This window comes from Lathyrus oleraceus, chromosome 7 (assembly GCF_024323335.1).
Source record: "Lathyrus oleraceus cultivar Zhongwan6 chromosome 7, CAAS_Psat_ZW6_1.0, whole genome shotgun sequence".
Taxonomy (NCBI): Eukaryota; Viridiplantae; Streptophyta; class Magnoliopsida; order Fabales; family Fabaceae; genus Lathyrus; species Lathyrus oleraceus.
Window position 1 is genome coordinate 349,323,874 of NC_066585.1, and position 486 is coordinate 349,324,359.

General features: G+C 38.5%; 1 non-coding gene across 1 annotated transcript; it reads left to right on the forward strand.

The window, feature by feature from the left end:
- On the forward strand, positions 1-107 carry LOC127109984 (small nucleolar RNA R71). Its single transcript, XR_007797224.1, has one exon. It is a non-coding gene; the product is annotated as a small nucleolar RNA R71 (small nucleolar RNA).
- The last annotated feature ends 379 nt before the right edge of the window (positions 108-486 follow it).

Below are 486 nucleotides of genomic sequence, written 5' to 3' on the forward strand. Positions count from 1 at the left end.
AAGCCATGATGTGGGCATGCTCATAACAACTCTTTATATCTCTCCCAAGCTTCGAACAACGATTCTCCTTGGTTTTGGGTAAATCTAGTTATATGGTTTCGAAGAACGGCGGTTTTACTCGGGGGAAAATATCTAGCAAGAAAAACTCTTCTAAGGTTATCCCAAGTCGTAATGGAATTGGGTGGAAGGGAATCTAACCATGATAGGGCTTTATCTCTGAGGGAAAAAGGAAATAATCTTAAACGTATTGCCTCAGGAGAAGCTCTATTGGTTTTAAAAGTGTCTGTAAATTGAAGAAATATTTTTAAATGTTGGTTTGGGTTCTCAGTAGAGAGACCCGCAAATTGTCTCTGTTGCACTAGTTGCAACATGGATGGTTTAAGTTCAAAATTATTAGCTGGGATGGTTGGGTTTACTATACTAGAACTAGGTTCTTCATTTAATGGCTGAGCGAAATCTTTAAGAGGTCTTTGGTTTTGATCTTCG